Below are 23,373 nucleotides of genomic sequence, written 5' to 3' on the forward strand. Positions count from 1 at the left end.
GTGACCAGGGTCCAAGGTGAGGGGCTTCATTTGCCTTCCCTAGAGCTTCCTAAAGATAGATTTCCATGGTTTTGTTTTTCAGGGGGGGAGGGTTTCACTGGCTCTCAAGGCCCTCATGAATGTCCAGCACTCAGAAGTGTTTGGATTCTGTGACAGGCTGGCACCACCAACAAAAGAAGGAGAAGCCAACTGCAGAACTTTCTCCATGGTTCCTGGGGCTTACCTCTTAGAAGAACTCTCAACTGGGTAGCCTGGCACTGTTGGTGCCTTGAGAGTAGGTCACCAGTCCTTGCAGCTGCATTTGGGTCCTGTCGCTCCAGTGTGGCCCTTCCTTCACTTTTACTCTTGGTTGTCACTGTTTCAAGGTTTTCCCTCTGACATTCTCCAAGCTGCCCCCTCTTCTGCTTCCCCATCACTTGCTCCTGTCCAGGCCTCCCCTTCCCTCCCAGGACTATTTTGCTGCCAGCCTTCCCTTCTTGAATCCATCTTCCCCACTGCCCCAGAGCAGGCCTTTGGTAAACCAAGCACCAGCTGCAGTCAGCTTGTCCCACAGCTCCCATCCTGTGAGATTTAGGAAGATGGATTTTCTTCCTAAGATGTGTCTGGGTTTCCTTGTGAAAGATGGGTGGAGGTGAAGGTGACGTCCCCATGGCTGTTTCTGACTTTGGATGACTGTTTTCACTAAATTAGTTCAGTAATTGTACGTGCTTGTTTGCACACACATGCACACGTGCGTACACATACCCACATTGACCCAGAGCTGGCTTTGGCCTCTTCCTCCTATTTTGCACACCAGAAAAATCATACCAGCTATTTTTGTGAGCATCACACTTTCCTGAATCTTTCTGGATGAAGAAATTTACATGTTAGCAAGGCATCAACTTCAGTGTTTTTAATGATGTACTTTTAAATAAATATAAAATGTATGGATTCATTCTCTTCATTAAAAAAATAAAGAGAAGGGAGTGACAGGGAGAAATTTGTTTAATGATACAAAATCATAGCCAGATTGGAGGAATATATCCTAGTGTTCTATAACACTGTAGGAGGATTATAGTGAACAATAGCATATTACCTAGCTTCAAATAGCTAGAAGGAGGATATGATAAATGTTTGAGATGATGCAAAACTGGGTACAGTGGTTCATGTCAAGTAATCCCAGTACTTTCGGAGGCCAAGCTGAGAGAATGGCTTGAGGTCAGAAATTTGAGACCAGCCTGGGCAAAATAGTGAGACACCATCTATAAAAAAAGAAATTTGTAAAAATTAGCTGGACATGGTGGTGTGCACCTGTAGTCTCAGCTACTCAGGGGGCTGAGGCAGGAGGACTGCTTGTGCCCAGGAGTTTGAGGTTATAGTGAGTTATAATTATGCCACTGCACTCCAGCCTGGGCAACAGAGTGAGGCCATATCTCTAAAATAAATAAATAAATAAATAAATAATTTTTAAAAAGAAAAAAATAAAGAGATGATGATATGCTAATTACCCAATCTGATCACAATATATTACATGTATTGAAACATCACTGTGTTCTTCAGGAATATGTATTATTTGTCAATTAACAGAAAGTTAACTCATCAGAGATAATACTGAGCAGGTGGAACAGGAAGGAGGAACCTGGTTTCTTGACGTCACCACAGAGTCTCCTGCCAGCCCAGACTGCTCGCCTCTTGCACTTCCTGTTGCAAAATATAAATAACTCTTCCATGTTGGGCCCCTGTGATTCAGGCTTTCTGCTCCCTGCAGCCAAGCACAAGCCTATCTGACACATTCTTCTCCCCTGTGGAGCCTCTCCGTTCTCTCAACATCACTTCCCAGTGTCTCACCTGTCTTCTTTTCCTACCTGGTGCTTCACTGCTGGATGACAAGATCTTGTTTCTAAATTGCTTGCCATGGGATTTGATTGCCCATGAGAAGGCAGCTCCATGTGGGAAAGGGCTGGGTCTCCTTCCCAGGGCATCCCTAGGGTCTCACACAATACTTGGCACATAGCAAGTGCTGGAGAAATATTTCTCAAATAAATGAAGAATGCAAATCTGATCACATCCCTCCCTATGCAGATGGACAGTCAAAGTCACTCCTGCCCTGGACCCTGCCTGCCCCACATACCTTATACCAATGTGCTGTGCTTCTGCCCATGTTGGCAAGCCTCTGTGGCTTTGCAAACTTCGCACAGGCTGTTCAGTCATGAGCATTACTGAGCACTTATTCTATGCCGGTTGCTCTTTCAGGACTGGGAGACAACACAATGAATCAGGCAGCCAGCGGTCCTGCCTAGCCTCAGCAGCAAGGAGAGGCACTAGTCCGGCGGTACAATGTGGTCAGTTTTAATACAAGGAGACATACAGGGAATTATGAGAGCTCCTCAGTCTCTAGGTAGCAAACTCCTATTCAGAGAAGGCCCAGCTTCTCTAGGATGCCTTCTCTGATGCCCCAGGGCTGGGGCAGATGCTCCTGCTACCCTTACAGCCCCTTGCCCTTCTGATACTACACAATTCAGCCTGCTAGACTGGCTTTACTCGTCTCTGTGCATGTGTCCCCAGCTAGTCTGTGAGCCTGTAGGGCGAGGAGGCCTGTCTTATGGATCTCTGTACCCCAAGACCCAACACAGGGGTCAACACAGAAAACTGCATTGAGTTCAGCTTCTGGCCTGTCCCTTCCTTGGTCTGGTCCCCTGTTCCCCAGGCCCCTTTCCTTTGCTCAAGTCTCAGGCTGCCTTTTATCTCCCTTTCACATTCAGGTCCTCAGACATTTATTCATTGTGTTCTGCATTAATCCTTCTTCTCCCAAGGGAAGCCATGGAGGGAGAAAGTACCAAATTCCTCCTGGACTAGCTAGCTAAGCTTAGACAAAAGTCCTGGAAAAGTGACCCAAACTATCAGTGACTGCTTTTCTGCTTGTATTCTTTATTTCTCAGGCTAGGCTCATCCTCCCCTCCCCTCTTCCCTGTCTTGTATTACCACTCAACCCTACCCTCTTCCTAGAAAATGCCAAATTTCTCAAGCCTCTGTACCTCTGCACATGCTGTTTCCCTCTGCCAGAGATGCTGTTCCCCCACCATCTCTTCCTGATGACATTTGCCATGTTCTTTGAAGTCTAGTACTTATGTTACTTCCTTTGTATGGCTTCTCCCGTATTTCCTTCTCTGTCCCCAAGAAAAATGAATTGTTGCCATGGTGCTCTGTGCTTCCTTGGCTGTGGCCTGACCATATGGTATTTGGGGGACTTGTCCATGGTCTCCACTGTACTTTCTTTCTTTTTCTTTTCTTTTTTCGACAGGGTCTCACTCTGTTGCCCAGGCTAGAGTGCAGTGGCACGATCATGGCTCACTGCAGCCTCCAACTCCTGGGTTCAAGCAATTCTCCTGCATCAACCTCCTGAGTAGCTGGGATTCCAGGTGTATACCACCACATCCGATTAATTTTTAATTTTTTTTGTAGAGATGAGGTCTCGCTATTGTTGTTCAAGCTGGTCTCAAACTCCTGGACTCAAGCGATCCTCCCACCTCATTCTCCCAAAGTTCTGGGATTACAGGCGTGAGCTGCTGTGCCCAACCCAGAGTCCACTTACATTCAGACATGAGTGGTCCTCAACACTTGGATCACTGACAAGCCTGTGCCCAGCCTCTATGTGTTCTTCCAGTCCTTTGCCTAGAGTCTGGCATAATATGGAGCCAAGTTGATGACTGTTGCTTTTGGCAGCGGAGGTCTTGGGCAGGAGGCTGAGAAGAGGCTAACTTTTTGGTCGCTGCACCTTGATTTGCCTCTGGGGAGACATTGCCACCCCTTTTCATCCACCTGGCCTGAGTAGGACTGACTCAGATGCAGGTGACCAATCAGAGAGCACATCTCCTGACCTGAGGGATTGTTCAACAACTGCATGAGCTAAGCCTGGCCAGTGCAATCATGGCGACAAAATGAAAGATGAGTTTGGAAATTGGAGGAAAGGAAGAAGAGGGCACAAGGAAAACGATTAACCAAAATTAGAGTCATGCCCCCAAAGTTTGCCCAAGAAACTGAGGATATTGGGCAGAGTCTGGCTATATACTCATGGCTCTATGTTTTCAAGGGACCGAAGTGTTCCTGCCTCACAATCCTAACTGTTGCAGGAGAAACACGATCAGACCTTACTGGTGGTAGTACCTGGTGTCAAACGAAGAGAGGCTAGATCATGTGCTTTGGAGTCAGACAGTCTGAACTCAAATCGTAGCTGTGCTACTTTCTCCTTGACCCTCAGTCTCTTCATCATTAAGAGTCAATACCAACTTGCAAGGTCACCATCACAAATGTGACGTGCACACAAGTGGCACTAGTCATCCACTGCTGCTATTCTGTTGCAATGAAAGGCTGGTGGTCTGGTATGCTAATCCAGGGTAGGAGATGCCAAGGTGGATGACAAGACATAAACTAGGGCACGGAGAGTAAGGATTGAGAGGAATATGAACTAAATATTACACAGGTAGTGTTGGTCAGAAATCTTCTGTGCAAATGATAGAAACTGGACTTTAAAACATGCTCAAACAAAAAAGAAAGTAATTAGTCCACACAGCTGAAAAGTTCTGAGGTGTGGCCAGAAGACTGGGTCCCTGCCTTGGGCCCCTCTGGGTCCTGCTCTCCTGTGTGGTGGTCTCATTCTCAGGCAACCCCTGTGCAAGAGGAGGACTTAGCTGCATATTCGCACATCTAGCAGTCCCCTAGAAAGAGAGTCTCTTTGTCGACGTGCCATTTCTCACAAGAGTCTTGGAACTGAGTCCCATTTCTCCCATCCTAGAGCCCAGGATGGGCAGGAGAGACCTGCTGAGCCTAGGCCACGTGGCCATCCTTGGTGTTGGGTGGGGGAGGAGAGAATCCATCCTCAGCTTCACTACATGGGCTGAGAGTGGGAAGGGCATCTCTAAGACACACTGGGGTGCGCTGTTACTCAAAGCATGGGGGATCCCAGGCAAACAGCAACAACAGGCATGCTCTCCGGGAGGGGACTGGCCATCCAGGAAGACTTGGAGGTAGAAGGCCAGGAAACCAAGGGAGTCAGCACTCACCAGCAGTGCTGAGCCTCGGACATGGTCCCGTGGAGGCTGGACAAGCATAACTCACACTGAGACTGCTGCACAGTCCGCTCGAAACCAGGGCTTGCCCCAGGGCTGCCTTGGCTCATCGTCAGGTTGGCCACAGTGTCTGCCTGGAAATGTCCCTGGCCTGGGCCCCTGCTGAAGGTCTTTGGCCTCCTCACCCCCAGCTCTCCCATCACCCTCTTTCTCCTCAACTTGCAGCAAAGTCTGGCGATTGTTGAGAAAAAGGTCCTATGCCACCTTGCCTGCTGGTGGGCCACCCTGGAATGAGTGCTGCCGGGGCTTCCCTGTGCCTGTCCAAGCAGGGGAAAGCCCAGGACAGTGGGCAGGCACCCCAACCCCATGGAGGAGCAGCCCAGGCTAGGACCGGAACACCAGCTGAATCGCCAGGGGACCCTGGTCAAGGGCTTCTCACCATCCACAGGAGTGAGTGGGGGTCATCGTGGCTGCCAAGGCTGGCCTTTCTTGGACCTGTAAATAGCAAGTAAGTGCATGGAGAAAACCCTCTGAGAGGAGACTGTGTTCAACAGGCCCCTCCTGAGCAGTCCCGAGCTCCAAGTCTGAGCTGCATGCTGGGTCAGAGCAGAGAACACCATCCAGTTTCTGCCCAGGTTGCTCTCTGGGTACTAAAGGAGGCAGACAGGTAGCAACTAGCCCACAGCATATGGAGGCCTTCACAGGAGGATGTGCGGGGACCTTGGGGAGTGCAGAGGAGGCATAGTGGGTGCATAGTGGGAGGGATGGGGAGCTGCAGACTGAGCTGTTGGCTAGAGGAGAAAGAGCTTGTGCTGAAGATAAGAGGGAAAGGGCAGCTGTCCGGGCAGAACAGCGTGTGCAGAAGTGCGTGGTTGTTTAGGGAGCTATAAGTGGAGCCCAGGGTGTGAGGAGAGGCTATGGGAAGAGAGAGGCTGGAGCAGCAGAGGAGACCAGGGTTTACAAGTTCCACAAGAGATAGTGTTGAGATCTGACCAAGTCCCTGGGATCAGACTATTTCCCCCAAAACAAACAGGACCTCATGTAGAGTGAGGGACTCCTAGGAGCTTGTGCAGAGTGAGAGGCTATCACAGGCAGTTGTCTTAGCAAGGACTCCGGGCTTCCTGGGAAAGATAAAAGGAAGATTGACTTTCTGGAAAATCACATCCCTTGCTTCTGTGGTAGATCACTGAGTATGATAGACTCAAGCTAACTGTTAGCTAAACTGCTAACTAAAATACATCTTACCTCCTCATGTGACAGCAGAGCTTCCTGATGACTTGAGTCCATATCAGAATGGTCAGCATGAGGTGGCTACTCTGCCCCTTCTCCATGCTTTCCTGCACTGGGAAGGGCTCAGGGCAGATGTCTGGCACCCAGCCCCATGTCCAAGCTCTACTTGTATCTCCCAGGCAGCTGCTCCTTGGAACTAGAGGAACAGACACTGGCCGTGGGCACACCAGGGAAAGTGGGATAAGGGAGAGCCCTGGGAGGCCTGGGATGTGGGCTCGAGTATTTAGGCAGAGAGTTCCAGGGTCCTGGAAACTTGAAGTGTTCCCTGAGGGGAGGTGTGTGGGTCCCAACTGGGCACAGCCCCTTGTTCCCCAAGATGCCTCACCTGTGGGGAGGAACAAAGTCTGAGCAGGCCCTCTGAAGTGACTGGCCTTAGTCAAACGGTGCTGGTTTTGCTATTTCCAAGTGAGATCAGAAGAAAGGCCCACAACCTCTCTGGCCCCCAGTCTTCTCCAGAATCAACCTGTCTAGTCTCAGAGAGTCCTTCTGGTTCTAGCCCTGGGTCCTAACGTGGGCCCTGCCCTTCCTAAGGCCAGTGGTCATAGCTTTGCTAGGCCTTTTTTCCTTGTACCAGCCCCTCCAAGGTCACAATTATCCTTAGAATTTAGCACCTGGATATTCCCAAATAGCAGGCCTGGGACTGAAATGCAAACAAGCCCACACGTACTTTTATTTCTTTCATTTGTGACCTGGGATCATGGAAGCAATCAAAACTTGACCAGGCCCGCTAGTACAGGTGCCCCAGTCTACTAACAGGCTAAACCTTCGTTAGGCCTGTTTACAGAGCTGGCTGATTCTCTCACACTAGGTCTGCAATCAGAATCTTCAGGTCTATAGGCAAATTGAAAGTGCAGCGGGTTCCTGGCCTGGGAGTTCTGCAGGGCTCAGGGACAGCCCTAATGAAGACAGATAAAACTCAAGGTGGAGTGGGGGAAGAGGGAGGAAGATGGGGCGTGGACTAGGAAGAGGAGGAGGGGACTAATTATTACCATTTAGCGAGTTTTATCAGGTGCCCTGACATAGCGAAAATTTTAATCTACATTTTCTCAGTATTTAAGAATCTTAACCAGGTACAATGGCTCACACCTGCAATCCCAGCACTCTGGGAAGCTTTAGTAGGAGGCCAGGGGTTCAAGAATCGCCTGGGCAACAGGGTAAGACCCTGTCTCTACAAAAAATATTTTAAAAAATAGCCAGGTACAGTGCCACATGACTATAATCCCAGTAACTCAGGTAGTTAAGCCAGGAGGATCTCTTGAGCCCAGGAATTTGAGACTGCAGTAAGCTATGATCATACCAGTGCACTCCAGCCTGGACAACAGAGCAAGATCTTGTCTATAAAAAAAAAAAAAGAATCTCATAGGCTAGTGAAATCCCCACCTTTCCAATGCCTCAATTTAGGGAGCTGACAGAGGGCTACTCACTTTTTATTTTGCCAAAGAAAGACATCAAAGAACAAATATCCACTCAATTGTTTGTTCAGTTGACAAATATTTATTGAGTGCCTACTCTGTGCTAGGCAATCTTTCAAGCCTTGGGATATAGCTGTAAACAAGGTAGACAAAAACCCCTGCCCTCCTGGGAAGAACCAGACAATGGTCCAAACAGGAAATGCACCATGGGTCAGATGGGGGAGGGAGGAAAACCAGGTCAGGGAAGGAGACAGGACATAGTGGGGTGGGGAACAATTCTCCACAGGGTGGTCCGGAAGGTGTCTTTGGGCAGGACATGTTTGAGTAACATTTGAAAGGAGGTGAGGGCATGAGTCTTGTGTGTGAGGAAATGGTCTGGACAGAGGCAGCAGCCGGCACAAAGGCCCTCAGCCCTTTCAACTACAAATAATAGTAACAGCAACAATTTAGCAAACCATTAAATAAGGTATATCTTACCTCCTCACGTGATCACAGGAATTCCTAATGACCTGAAAGGCCTGATCAGAATGGTGAGACTCCTAGGAGTCTAACAAAAAAGGAAGGATGTCATCTCAGAATACAGACCAGTCCTCCCTAAGGAAGGGCAATTGGCGACTCACTATGGTGAGATACATGTATGTATGCTATAGATAGTGTGCATTAGGTAACATATTCTTACATATGGTGATGTATGTACAGATATTATATATAACGTGTATGCATGCATATTAATTGCCATTATTTTATGCTGTACAAGGGTGTCAAGTCCATTTTTGTCTGTAGGCTAACATGTGGCAACTCCTGCATTTTATAGGTGAGAAATCTGAACTGACCTTGCCCAGAGTAGTGACAGCGGGTCCCCACAGGCGAGGATTTGAACCCAGATCCTGCAGGTGCCAGGGCCTTTGCCAGTGTCTGCCAGTCACTCGAGCCTGCCTTGCCTGCACCTACGGACCCCAGCTCCAAGGTGTTGCAAGTGCTGATTCCACGGATGGCTTTGCCATCTGGTTTAACCTGTTTTTTCCCTTTTTCTTTTTCTTCCCCAAAGGGCAGGCCCAGGAGGGCCAGGCAGTGTGAACAGCATCTGAGCCAGCAGGAGGTGGTGGGCGGGGCTGCAGACTTTGCTCCTTTCCGGAGGTCTGTGGGCAGCTCCTGGTGCTGCGCCTGCTGGGGTCCTCATGCTGGTGTGTGGCCCATTCAGGAAGTCTAGGCTGGATCTCTGTAGGTTATATCACTGAAATGCATCCTCTAAACAACACAGAAATGTAGGCAAGAGACCCATTCATTTGTTCCTTCACTCATTCACACTTTCATGCCACCAAACTTTGCCAACCTCCATTTCATCCTGGAGAAGATTGCCTGAGGCATTATGTGTCAGGCACTTGTGGTCCTGTTTTAAAAAAGTATTAAATCATATTCTGCCATGGGGAGACAGTCTGGAGGACTTATTTCAGGGTAGAGGAGGCCTGGGAAGTGTGAAGAAGAGGTAAGACCTGGGCTGGGTCCTGCAAAGCTGGGGGTCTTGCAGAATCTGCAGTGGGGAAAGGGCATTCAGGTAGAGGAACAGCTTGAGCAAAAGTTAAGCAGTGAGATAAGAAAGGTGAGCTTGGGACCCAAGAGCTGGCCCTCTGAGTTGAGATTTCCCTACAGGTCATTGGGGAGAGAGGTGGTTATTCAGAGAGGAGGCTGGGAAGGCATTTTTCCGTCTGTCTCTGTGTGGCCATGGGCAATTCACCTACCTCTTTGACCCTCAGTATGCCATTCTATAAACTGGGTTTCATGATCCTCATCCTGTCTGTCTTTTAGGGAAGTTTTGAAGGTCAAAGGGATTTTGTATGCACAGAGGAATGTCTTTTGCTTCCTGTAGTTTAAGGATCTTCCTTTATGTGCTGAAGGCCTGGCTGAGCCTTTGTCCCGATGGGTGTGTGGAACCGTAGGTTTCAATGGTTTCTTCAGGGTTGGCATCCAGCCATGTCTCATCAGGCCCCCAAGGTGCTCTTGGAGGTCAAAGGTGTGTCCTGTTTATGGGTATCCCTGGGTTCCAGCCCACACGTGGTCTATGCATGAAGTATGTGATCAGAGTCCATGCCATAGAGTTAGCCGGACCGCTTTCTGATTCCCACTCAGGTACATACTGCCCCTGTGACCACCAGCAAATAAATTCTGTCTCTGAGCCTCAGTTTCCCCATTGGTGAACGGGGAGTGAAAACAGGGTTGTTATGAGACATAATAAGCTTGCTTCCAGCCCTATGAGAGGCTGGTATGACTAGTCTAATCAGGGACCCCACCACCTCTCCCGGGAAGTCCTGGGGCAGGAAGTCTCCTGCTGGCCCAACACACAGGATTCTGAGGGGCAGGAGGGAGGGTCCCAACCTCCACTTATTCACTCCTCAGTCCTTCAACACATGTATACTGATCACCTTCCAAGCACCCAGCACAGCACTGAGTGCTTTGTTGTTATGAAATGTCTGAGACAAGGTTTCTAACCTCAAGAGATAACTTGGAATTGAATGAAAATTACCATGCAATATAGAATTGTGTGCCCCACAGATGGGGCAGGTGGCAGTCAGCTGAGGTCAGAGGGAGAAAGGGATATAGACATTGAGAGAGGGTGGGGAAAGGGGTATGCAGCAGAGAAGACCTCTCAGAGGGCGTGGCCTTCAGCATGGGTGCCAGATGGGTGGGAGGGAAAACTGGTGTTTCAGGCAAGGGGAACTGCCTGAGCGAAGGCATGGAGAAAGGAATGCAGGTGGCCACCAGACCTGCTTAGCTGGAAGGGTTGGTTGGAACCTGGTTATGCAGGTGGCCAGATCTGGGGGCATAGGGCCAGGGGCTGAGCACTTCCTGCAGCCTGGGATTCCAGGGAGTTGACAGGTCGCAGCTGTGACACCACTGAACTCAGTCAGAGGCTCTGAGGAGGAGATGGAAGGTGGTGAGGTGGGAGGGCTCCTGATGGGCTCCCTGCCCTGCCCAGCAGATCTTCTGCCCCTTGGATAGGACATGGCGTGGGAAGAGATCAGTTCCTGCCTTCGACTCACTGTGTAGGTCAGTACTCAAGTAGGTCACTATGTTCCTCAGAACCTTGGATTCCAAACACATAAAGGTGGAGCGACTGGGCCAGATGGTCTCGATTGCCTTCCAGCTCGGAGGCACTAGGACCTTAATTGTTGTTTCCTGACGTATCTGCCATTGCAAAGCTATCCAGTCATCCCAAGTTCTTGGCATTCACCCTCCCCACCCATAAACATGGTGAGCCTATGAGGTTATGTTTTTTCATGTCACCCCTCTCCTCCAGCCAACCTGATTCTGGAAGATCCTGACCCTGGAGGGCCATACTTCACAGCCAATCAGATGAATCCTTTGGATTTTTTTTTTTTTTTTGGTCGGAATCTCACTCTGTTGCCCAGGTTGTAGTACAGTGGCACACTCATGGCCACTGTAGCCACGACCTGCTGGGCTCAGGTGATCCTCTCACCTCAGCCTTCCAAGTAGCTGAAACTACAGGTGCACACCATCATGCCCAGTTAATTTTTTTATTTGTTGTAGAGACGAGCTCTTGCAAGTTGCCCAGGCTGGTCACTAACTCCTGGGTTCAGGCAATCCTCTTGCCTTTGCCTACCAAAGGGCTGGGATTACAGGCATGAGCCACAATGCCTGGGTCCTTTGGAAAAATCTAACCCAAGAGATCCTGAGGCTGGAGTTTTTCAATGGGGAACCTAGAAGATCAGCTATGAACTTAAGCAAAGTGATTTTGGCACATCCAATAAAAATGAACCTGGAGCTACTTCAAGTAAGAATCCAGGGGAAGAAACAGCAGTGGACGACTGTGCTGCCTCTGAGGGGCATATCTGGGGAAGGGACTCTCACCAACCACCATCTCCAGGGCCAGGTCACTCCCTCTCCACCCCTCACTGCTGGGAGCCAATGGGTCTTGTGTGGTCACTCCAGGACCCGCACGGATGTCAGTGGAGACCTAAGTCCCGTGCTCATCCCGTCCTCCCAGAAAAGAGAGGTTCTGGAAGCAGTGCATGTATGGCCATTGGGAGCACTTCACTGAGTGTCGTGACAACCTGCGGGGTTGGAACCTGGTTATGCAGGTGGCCAGATCTGGGGGCATAGGGCCAGGGGCTGAGCACTTCCTGCAGCCTGGGATTCCAGGGAGTTGACAGGTCGCAGCTGTGACACTACTCGAGCCTTACCCTCACTTGCGCTTTGTGCTCCCACATTCACCCTTCCTTCTTCTAATGCAAACTAGCCCTGTGCTACCTGGATGTACTCAATGACAGGCCACCACGTTGACTTTGAGAAAAAGCCTGAACTTGAGGTTATTATGCTGAAGGGAAGATTTAAAGCCAAGTGCCTTTGAGTGCAATGAGACAGAGGAGTGATTCCCCAAGACTGGGAAGGGGGAGGAGGCTGTGATGACCCATGGAAAGGACTGAGAAGCACATTTTGTTCAGGAAGACCAGACCCTGGCATAGTGATACCAAGCACCCTCCTGCAAGGATTCATGCAGATGGGACAGAAAGAAGACCAACAGATGCCACAGCTGGTATGAAGCCCCATTCAGGGAAAACTTCCCAGACAGAGCAGTGCCTGCCCTACATAAGAGGGGTCTCCCCATCTCGCCACACCACAATTTCCAGCGCCTCAGCAGGAATGTGGGCTCGGGGTCAGATTTCATTAGACTTCAAGGAAATATAATAATGTAGCATTTCTTGCTGTCAAATTTATGGAGTGGAATTCATGCCTGAGGACATTAGTTAACAGGACATCACCATGACACCAAGGTCTTTGTCAGGGTTTACCTGGTTGCTAGTCACAGCCTTTTACTGGGAAGAGTTCACATAAAAGGGAACTGGCCATCAAGATGCAGAACAATCTCACAATTTGGGCTGCAGAAGACATGCTGGGCTTTTGGGGAGCCAAAGCCACGTCTTTGTGTCTCTGGGGCTCCAGGGTCTCTGGCCTGCTTCTCACTGACTACATGCCCCAGCCCCTCTCTGCAGACCCACACTATCTGCAGGTTTCTCCTTCTGCTCTTCTCTAACTTCAGCCCATCTGAGATTTCAATGCCCATGGCTTGGATCTAGTCTAGCTCCCCACCATCTCCTGGGAAGGCCAGAGAATCAAATGAGAAAGACCTAGGTCATGGCCTATCTGTGGAATTTTGTCACTGCATGTGCCCATGGAGTGACACTGTAGCCAAATGACAGCAGTGTAGACACATTCTACACACACACACCCCCTTCCCCCACTGAATACATCCAGTGTGTCCGTGTTACTGATACGATGCAGAAAACCTCACACAACAGACACTTGCAGATGTAAGCTCATCTGATCTTAGTGAAGCCCCTTCCCGTACACAAAACCCATGCTAGCATTAGCATCTTATCTTAAACTATTGTGTCAGTTCCAAGAAACATTTTGTTTTAGAGTTAGTAGAACTTATTTGGAATTTCCTACTGGAATTTCAATCCACAGTATATGGCATTTACATGAACAAAATAATATAATTTTCTCTAAAGATCTTTTACAATTATTTTCAATATGTATGTAATAAAGAAAAAAGTGGGAGCTGGGCACAGTGGCTCATGTCTGTAATCCCAGCACTTTCGGAGGTGAGGCCTGCTTGCGTCCAGTAGTTCAAGACCAGCATAGGCAACATAGCGATACATTGCCTCCACAAAAAAAATTTAAAAATTTAACCAGGTGTAGTGGCACGTGCCTGTAGTCACATCTACTCAGGAGGCTGAGGCAGAAGGATCACTTGACCCCAGGTGTTTGAGGCTGCAGTGAGCCATGATTACACCACTGCACTCCAGCCTGGGTGACAGTGTGAGAGTCCAACTCAAAAAATTTTTAAAAATTTTTGTTACAGACTTTTTCTTGGAGAATTAGAATGCATCACAATCAGTTGCATGCCATGATCTGACAAATATGGTTCTTCGCTAAACTCGGTTTCCTCCTTTGTAAAAATGGGAATACTAATAGAGCCTACTTAGCAGGGCTGAAGTGAGAATAGAATAAAGTGCAACAAATACTAGTTCTTCTTATAACCTTTCAGCTAGGCTAACACTATCTGTCAAACTCCTTGACATGGCATTCAAGGCTCTGCATGACCTGGTCCCTGCTAGTCTTTCTAGCCTCGAGCCTTACCCTCACCCTCTCTTCTTCTCTCTGGGCACACACACACACACACACACACACACACACACACACACACACACTTTCTCTCTTCTCCAGGGCTCTAGTCCTATGTGGCCTGCCTGGCACATGGCCTCCCCGGCAGCTGATTCCAGGGCCATCCTCCAGTGTTAGAGAAGCAGGGAACAGCAGTCTTGAGGTCCCCCGGCCTAGAATCGAGTACCTCTTCTCTGCTTGCTGGATGGGTGACCTATTATTCCCTGAGCCTCAAGCTTCTCATCTAAAAGTGTTCATCGTTATCCAGCTTCACAGGGCAGAGGTGAGGATGAGGTGGGGAAATGAATATAAAACCTACAGCAGAGTTAAAAAATGAGCTACTCTGCTGTGTCCTCAGTACTGAGAACAATCTGTTCCATTCCTTTCAGAGCATGGCCTCTTAACATTCTACTCTCAGCTGGATAAAAGCAGAGTCCAGTTTATGGAGCATAAGAGGTGACTGATGACCAGATTCTTGGTCAGGAGTCTGAGTGATAAAGAGGATAAATGATAGCTATCATTTATTAGCACTTAATGTGCCTGAAGATGTTATCCCATTTAATCCACAAGGCCCCTAGCAAGGAGTTTTCATTTGTCTATTTAAATTTTTTTTTTATAATATGAAAATTTTTCTTTTTATTTTTTGTAGAGATGAAGTCTCCTGTTGCCCAGGCTAGTTTCAAACTCCTGGGCTCAAGTGATCCTCCTGCCTCAACCTCTCAAAGTGCTAAGGTTACAGGCATGAGTCACTGCACCCAGCCTGTTTGTCTATTTTTGTGAACAACAAAATAGAGGCTCAGAGTTTAAATGACTTATCCAAGGTCCCTACAGCTAAACACATGCACACATCAGCACTCATGCACAGAAATGCACTAATCTACACTCTTCTACACAAACACATTTACACACACTCTCACACATACGTACACATATGCCCACAAACATACATATACACACTCTCATATACACACACATACATTCGAGGAGGGGGAAGAGATATGGGAGATTGGACCTTAGCTGGCTTGGAAGGAGGGAGAAGAAATGACTAGCAAAGGGGACAGGTGACACCCATCCAGTCCCAACCTAGAATGGGCAGCATGCTGAATTTTAGGAGTCTGGCCTCTTCCTAACCTTGCTACTCTGAGCAAACAGATCTGCACGTAATGACACTTGTTTCATCATAGTCCAAGGGGCTGCTTTCTCTCCTGAAACCCTCTTTCTCTTCCTGGCAGTTCCAGATAACCAGGCCTGGCAAAGAACATATGCTCAAAATATGGTAGTTGGCTTTGATGAGGGAAGGGGATGCTGGGCCCTTGTCCAGGGACACTACAGGCCTTAACCTTGTCTGACTTAAGGGCACACATGAGCTCTGACAGATCAATGGAATGCCTTCAACTACTCCCTAGACTCTGTCGCTGTCAATTGTGTATGTACATTTTCTTCCCTTGGACCGTGGCACTCACATTATTTTTATAAATTTTGTATTAAATTTGACCCCAAAATGAAAATGAAATGTTAAAAATATTATCTGTGGGCTGGGTGTGGTGGCTTATGCCTGTAGCTCTAGCACTTTGAGAGACCAAGGTAAAAGGATTGCCTGAACCCAGGAGTTCAAGACCAGCCTGGGAAACATAGTGAGACCTTGTCTTTGCAATAAAATTAAAAAATTAGATGGGTATGGTGGTGCATCTTGTAATCCCAGGTACCTGGAAGGCTGAGATGAAGGAACACCTGAGTAGCAAGTTGAGGCTGCAGTAACCATGATTGTGCCACTGCACTCCAGCCTGGATGACAGAGTGAGACTCTTATTCAAAATAATAATGATGAAAATGATGATGTCTATGAATGCCTGTGAGCATTTTAGTGTTTCAGACATGTACTCACCTTGAGGTGGTGACTAGGCTGGTGCCCAACAGGCTGGCTCATCTGTAGTCTTAACTCATTTATGTTTACTGAGCAACTACCTTGAGCTGGACACTGCTGTGTTCACTGTGGTAACAATTGTCTACCAAACAGGCAATTTTCCCGTGTCCAAGGAGTTTACAGGAGTGAGAGAGAAAAAGTCAGCAAACAAAGCAATATGCAAAATGCTTTCAAGTTGGGGTGTGTTACAGAGACAATACAAAAGATTGTGTTATACCCAAAAGCATTGGAGGCAGGGACTCAAACAGATACCTGTACACAAATATTCAAAGCAGCACTATTCACAATAGCCAAAAGGTGGCAACAACCCAAGTGTTCATCGACAGACAAATGGGTAAACAAAGTGTGGTATGTCCATTCTTAAAAAGAATGGAAATTCTGACACATGCTACAATGTGGATGAACCTTAATGATATTATGCTAACTGAAATAAGACAGTCCCAAAAATGTATAATTCCTTTTCTACAAGGTACCCAGAGTAGTCAAATGAGCAGAGATGGAAAGTCAAATAGAGGTTACCAGGGACTAGAGAATTATTGTCTAATGGGTATAGAAGATTTACTTTGGGACGGTGAAAAAGTTTGGAGATAAACAGTGGTGGTGATGGTCCCACAACAGTGTGGATGTACTCAATGCCAATGAAGTGTACACTTAAAAGTGGTTTGAAGGGCAAGGTGTCATGGCTCACGCCTGTAATCCCAGAAGTTTGGAAAACTGAAGCGGGATGACTGATTGTGCCCAGGAGTTCAAGACCAGCCTAGGCAGCATAACGAGACCTCATTTCCACAAAAAGTCATTTAAAAAATAACCAGATGTGGTGACATGTGCCTATAGTCACAGCTTCTCGGGAGGCTGAGGTGGAAGAATCACCTGAGTCCAAGTGGTTGAGGCTGCAGTGAGCCATGATCATGCCATTGCACTCCAGCCTGGGCAACACAGTGAGATCCTGGCTCCAAAAAAAAAGTGATTAAAAAGATAAATGTATGCTTTACCACAATTTAAAAAATAGTGATTTTTTAAAAAAAAGTTATGTGCTAGAGTATAATGGGGTGGGGCTGGAAGTTGCTAATGTCCCCACAATGGCTGTGGAAGGCCTTGCTGGAGAAGGGACATTTGAGCAGAGTGAAAGGAGGTCAGACAGGAGAGGCAGGCAAGGGTGGCGCATGTGGTATGGGACAGGGAGTACAGTTTTTATTCTAAGGACAATGGGAAACTACCAAAAAATTGTGACTGTAGGGTGACATAATCAAACTGACGTTTTAAAGGCTGCCATGGGGCATAGAGGTTGCCAGGGCGGGCCCCGGTCACTGAAGGAGCTGCAGACAAGCGATGTAGGAGTCCAGGAGAAAGGCCTGTCCCCTTCCGCATCTAGCCTGCTCAGTCCAGCCCCTGCCTGTTCCCGTATTGTCTAGCGGGTCACATGTTGGGCCAGCAGGTCACATGTTGGGAAAGGAACATGAGGAAATGAGAGTGTTGAAACCCCTGGTTTCTGTGTCGTAGCAAAGGCTCTGCCCTGTTGGGGAATGGGATGTGGTCCATGCTGCCCCTTGAACCTAAACCTGATTCACATAGTTTGCCAGGGGAGGGATAGGCACAGGGTCTAAGGGCAGGGGCCAAGGGTGGGCAGAGTGGTGGCTTACAAGAGTATGGGCCTGAGTGTCATGCAGAACTGACTTGACCCCAACTTGTTGCCAGCTGCACACCTTGGGCAAAGGGGCTCACACCCTTCAGCCTCAGTTTCTCCATTTGTAAAAGGAGGATGATAATAATACATTGCAAGTTTGTTGTCATGATGCAATAGCATATTGTGTGTTAAGCTCCCAACACTGTGTCTAGCTCAGGGCAAACAACTCAGTAAAGAACAGTTATTAACCTCATCATCGTTATTATTTTGCTATTACAGATCTCAAGCATTTATTTCCTCTACTTTGGGCACATTAAGACCATGAGACTTTCCCATTTGAAACTGACCATAAGTCTTTTTGGTGACCGAGGTTGGCTACTGTCTGATACCCTGTGAGCATTTCAGGGGCAGAGCTTGGTCTTCATTGCCTTTCTCCCTTTGGGTCACACTGTTAGCATCCCCATCTATAATCTCCTCATACCTGGTTTTTATGCACAGCTCTCAGGACTTGCATAGTTACCTGTTCAGTGTCTATGTTCCTAGTCAGATGTGCTGCATTTAGACAGGATGTGCGGTGTGTTAAAAGTGACAGGTTGAGAATCTAGACTTCTATGATATAGTTATCCCCCAGTATTTGCAGGAGATTGGCTTCAGGATCTCCCTCGGATGCCAAAAATCTGAAGATGCACGAGTCCCTTTCATAAAGTTGCTGAGAGTTTGAATATATCCTCTCCACATCCTCCTATGTACTTTAAATCATCTCTAGATTACTTACAATACCTAAAACAATGTAAATGCTATGTAAGTGGCTATTACGCTGTATTGTTTAGGGAATAATGATAAGAATAAAAAGTCTATACATGTTCAGTACAGACACAATTTTTTTCTCTGAATATTTTCAATCTTCAGCTGGTTGAATCCACAGATGCAGAAACCACAAATACGAAGGACTGACTTGGACCCAAGATAGTTAAAAGCAGGATATCGAAGACAGTTAAAAGCAGGATCTCGAAGAGATATTTACCAAACCATGTTCACAGCAGCATCATTCATGATAGCAAAAAGGCAGAAGGAACCCAAATGTCCATCGATAGATGGAGAAGCAAAATGGTGTATATCCATTCGATGGAATATTATTTAGTCTTCAAAAGGAGGGAAATGTTGGCACATGTTACAACATGGATGAACCTTGAGGACGTTATGCTAAGTGAAATAAGCCAGTCAAAAAAGACAAACATTGTATAATTCCACTCATATGAGGTATGTAAAGTAGCCAAACTCATAGAGACAGAAAGTAGGATGGTGATTGCCAGGGGCTAGGGGGAGGGGGTTACAGCCTGTGCTCCAATGGAAATGGAAACAACAATGTCACCAATCTCTTAGGGAGGGCATAAGTATTGCATGAGATGAGTAAAATCCAGTGCCTGACATACGGTGTGCATTTAATGAATGTTATATCCTTACTTTTGCTTTCCTAAGTACTCAATCAACATCTGCTGGAATAAATGAATGAAGCAAATGTCTGGGGAGGTAAAAACCTTCACTCTTCAAAGGAGACTGTGTGTTGGGGACTGTCATTGGGCCTCCCATGGCTAAATCCAATGGTCCCATCCTTTTAGTGGTCTTTGTCACAGTTTTATCCCTCCCTTTCTGAAGTCCTTTCTTCCCCAACTTCAGGGACACACTCTTTCTCAATTCTCCCTGTACCTCCCCAGCCTCAATATCTGTCTCCCTTGCTGGTTCCTCCTCATCCTCCTGACCTCTCTGTGCATACATGCTTGAAACCTAGTGACTGTTTCTCTTCTCTTTTCTATCTGTGTTCACTCCCTGGGAGGATGCAGCCAGACTCATGGTTTTACATCCCAGTAACAGATACACGAATGCCATTGATACATACACGAATGCCACTACTACATACCTAATGCAACTCTCCACCCTGACCTCTCTCCTGAAAGTCAGACTCATATATGCACTCCCTCCTTGACACCGTTAGATATCCAACTCAACATTTTAGTGAACAAATAGAAGAGATCCAAGATCATACATTCAAAATAAACATCCCACCTCTACTGAGCAACTCCACTTCCGGTTGTTCAGATCCAAAGCCTTGGAGTCATCCCTAACACCTCTCTCTCTCTCATGTCCCACATTCAGTCTATCAGCAAATCCCATCTGCTCAGCCTTCAACATATATCCAGCCTCTACCCACTCCATTCTGATGCCATCCTCTCATTCCAAGCCCACCCTTTGTCTGGGCTCTTGTTGCTGCCTTGGAAAGAGTCTCCTTACTTGCATCTTGAACGCTCTTCTCAACAATGTATTCCCCAAATAACAACTAGAGTGATTCTTTTAAAATATAATAAGATCATGTCCCTTCTCTGCTCAAAACTCCCATGGCCTCTTTTTTCTCTCTGGATGGAAACCAAGTCCTCACAGGGCCTATGTGGCCTGCATCATTTGATGCAGTTACCTCTGCGATCTTAACTTCTATCACTCTCCCACTGACCCACTCTGCTCCAGCTTCTTTGGCCTTGCTGCAATTCATTGAAGTGCTTAGCAGACTCCTGCCCCAGGGCTTTTGCATGCCTTCTCCTGCTGACATAACCATAGTGTGCTCTCCCCATTTGTTCAGACCTCCATTCAGAGACCACTTGTGTCAGGAATAATATCTCCCCACTGATCTCCCACCTCTTTGCTACCCTTTCCCTTGCACCATCTGACACACTATACATCTCAAGTACTGCTTTTCTTCTTGTCTAACTAACCCCTGAAATGCCAGTTCTGTGAGGGCAGGGACCTACCTGACTTGTGCACCACTGGTTCTCAGGAGCCCAGTGTCAAACACCAATAAATACATGTCCAGTGAATCAGTGAATGAAGACACAAACTCAGTGTGCTCACCTGCAAAGAGGCTGTGACCTGCGGGAGTTCCTGAGCCATAAGAGTGTATGAATGGCTGGGTCTCTCTGTTTTGTGCCTTTCCTGGAGAAAAGGGTGTCACTGAGGCAAGGCCTCACAATCAGTAACCACTGAGTAATCCCACAGCCCTGGCCGCAAATGGAGAATCAGGTCTTTCCCCTGTTTGTACGCTGATCCTTTGAAGAGCCTGTCCAACAGCTGGCACTTTTGCTAACAGGGTTGCTGTGTGTCTAGGGTACCAGGGTGAGCTCAGAGAACCTCTGAGAAAAGGTCATAGAAGTGCAAATGCTTGTCCCAGGGAGGCTGGGACTGCAAGTCACATGCAGCAGAATGAACAGCAAATTCTTTACAAGAAGAGAACTAACCTACCCCAAGCCTCCCACGTGAGCTGGGATTTTTCCTGCTTCTGCTGTCGCAAGCCAGCCCTGGCCGTGGCATCTGGCAGATTCCCCAGCTTTCTCTGTGTGTTGCCATGGAAATGAACCACAGGCACATATTTCGGGGACATTCATTCACACACCCGAGTGCCCTCACTGAGGGTCCGCAAGCACCCGCGCGTGCACGCGCGCACACACACATGCACACGCACACACACATACACAGAGCGAGCTTGGTGTGATCACTCTCATTGCCCTGTGACACCACAGGCATGAGAATGTGCGCATCACATGGCAGGTGCTTAAGACTCACATGGGCTGCTCATGTGCAAAGATGACAGGAAATCACCTCGATTCACAAATGGAATCATCTTGGCAGGAACCGTGCTGCTCAGTCCCTCTTGCATTCAGCTGAGAGGCAAAACCAAAAGAGAGGTTTTTTGGCTTTAAGGCAAAGCTGAATTCGTTGCTCTAGTTCCACTCAACAGGGAGGGGAAGACACATGCCTGCTCTTCCGAAGAGCCCTTGTAGTCACTTGGCCCCACAACATACCCACTGCTGTCCACGGCCTGGGCGTACCTGCCTTCACAGGCTGCAGGGGGTCTGAGCTCCTCCCTGAAAATAGGCAGAGAATGTGCCACCTATTATCTAGACTAGCTTCTTGGGATCTCTGCAAAATTGTTTTAATTGTAGAATATGTTTTATTTTGCTATATTGCTATATAAATGAGCCGCATATGCAAATACATGCCTGGTAGAGACGGAAAAGGATGGTAGGAGGGGCTTGTGGGGGTTGATTTGAAGGATGGAATAGTGGAAGGAGAGGCTTGTGGGGTCGATTTGAGGGGTGGCATAACTGAAGGAGGGGCTTTTAGGGGTAGATTTGAGGGATGGAATCGCGGAAGGAGGGGCCTATGGGAGTCGATTTGAGGGATGACTAGCTGAAAGAGAGGCCTGCGGGGTCAATTTGAGGGGTGGCGTAGCTGAAGGAGAGGCCTGTGGGGGTCGCTTAGTGCCTGTGGAGTGGATGTGGGGTTGGAGTGCATGTATGCAGATACACAACTGTGTGGGGGTGTGGAAATGATCTCCGTAGGCGTATGCATGGTGCCAGTGAGCATGTGTATTTACATGGATGTGGAGCACAGACTCTGAACTCATCTGTAAATTCCAAACTGCTGGCTCCATTCTCTGCCCTTCTCAAGGCTCCTTCTACAACCTCACAGGCCTTTCTGGGAGGTTTATTATTTAAGATGGCCAAGTTTCTACCTCTCGAGATTTCATCCCAGGATACAGGGAGAAAGGAGTCAAGCCTGCAGATGTGAGGCCAGTCACAAACAAAAACAAAGTTCCTTGGTGACTGGATCCTGGGATACTCTGCTTCCTATGAAGGTATACCTACATGCAGAGTCAGCCTGGCCTGAAGAAGCCAGCGGTGAGACTTCTGCCCCAACTCACTCTCTCACCAACACATGTGCTCTTTGACTTTGAGCAAAACAATAGTGTGATTTCTTATTTTTTTGTTCTAGTTTTCAAGCAAAGTTTATTTAGAAAGTAAATTAGAGAGACAGACAGAGAGAGAGAGAGAGAAGGGATTCACCTCCCTAAGTTAGGGGAGGGAGGTAAGGCTTGATAATGTGATTTCTTCACCAAACACAGTCACCAATAACATTGCTGCAGATTGCCCATAGTTGACCTAGGAAAAATGACTCCAGCAACCACTACAAAAACATATAGTATTTTCTTTTTAGATTCAAGGATAACACTAGAAAACACAGCAGGTTCAAGGCCCTAGTTAATAATGCCTTATCTTTTAACGTCTCATATCTTTGGCCCAAAAATTTCAATGTGACCTTGAGCCATGTATTAGAGTTGAACCATTGAAATTGCTGGCGTTCAGCCATCTCTGACCTGCACAGCTATTTCATTTGGTTAAATCTGATACCATACCTTTTTAGAATTCTGCGCATAATTAAGATACGTGAAAACAAAATTTAGGAAAATTGAGATATATTTTAAGCATTTGCCTTTATCTAATTCATGCTTTCAATACTGAACATACTACAAAGCAATATAAATAATTATACACTATTCACAAGATAATTACAGGATTAAAAATATTAATTCATGACACACAGGCAGAGTGGGACAGTAATGAGATGCAGGCTTACACCAGGGTGATGAGTACCTTCTTGGAATTCTAGCCTGTGTCATTCAGAGAGTATTGGCCTTCGAGACCTTGGACTTTCCATGGTGGGTGGCAAGATGTGTGCTTCATCTACTCCTTCAAGCACCCCTGCCTCAACCCCACAGACCCCTGCAGGGATGTGGGCCCCACAACTTTCCCCAAGGAAACTGGAGCAGGATGGCGGGGTGGGGAGCAACACTTGACCCGGTGAGGGGCCAGAAGGGCCAGTCCACTGGTCTGCAGGCTACACTGTGGGAGACGCTTTCTGAAGGCCCCAGTCCTGTGCACAACCATGTGTCTGAAGCTGAGTGTCCTCTGGACCCTGACAGACGGACAGAAAGGGAGTTAACTACCAACATGGTTTGCTTCCCTTTAAGATAGTCACTGGGGACTCAGTCTCAGAAGGACTTGGGACT

The sequence above is a fragment of the Carlito syrichta genome, unplaced genomic scaffold, assembly GCF_000164805.1.
Source record: "Carlito syrichta isolate Samal-C Ts95f unplaced genomic scaffold, Tarsius_syrichta-2.0.1 Scaffold306712, whole genome shotgun sequence".
Lineage (NCBI taxonomy): Eukaryota > Metazoa > Chordata > Mammalia > Primates > Tarsiidae > Carlito > Carlito syrichta.